A 314-nucleotide genomic window follows, 5' to 3' on the forward strand; every position below is an offset into this window, starting at 1 on the left:
GGGGAAAAGAGTAGAGGGTGATTGGGGAGGGGTTGGTGGTAGCCCCAGCACCCCACAGCACAGGGCCAGCGGGAGATCCTCACCGGGTGGGGATGTGACCTTCCCACCCTCGTTACCCTAACGAGGCACAGGTAGTGGGGGGCTGCAGGGAGGTGCCCTCCCCTTTCCGTGTTAAATTTGCCTCCTGATTTGGAAGAAACCTTTTGGTTTTTTTACCTCCGAAAGCCGAGATGTGTATGAAGATTAACTGCCAGGTATCCCCTAAACCCGCTCTCAGCTCCGGCAGCTGGAGTCCTGGCGATGCCGGGGTACCC

Source organism: Cariama cristata, unplaced genomic scaffold (genome assembly GCF_000690535.1).
Source record: "Cariama cristata isolate BGI_N322 unplaced genomic scaffold, ASM69053v1 scaffold26381, whole genome shotgun sequence".
NCBI lineage: Eukaryota > Metazoa > Chordata > Aves > Cariamiformes > Cariamidae > Cariama > Cariama cristata.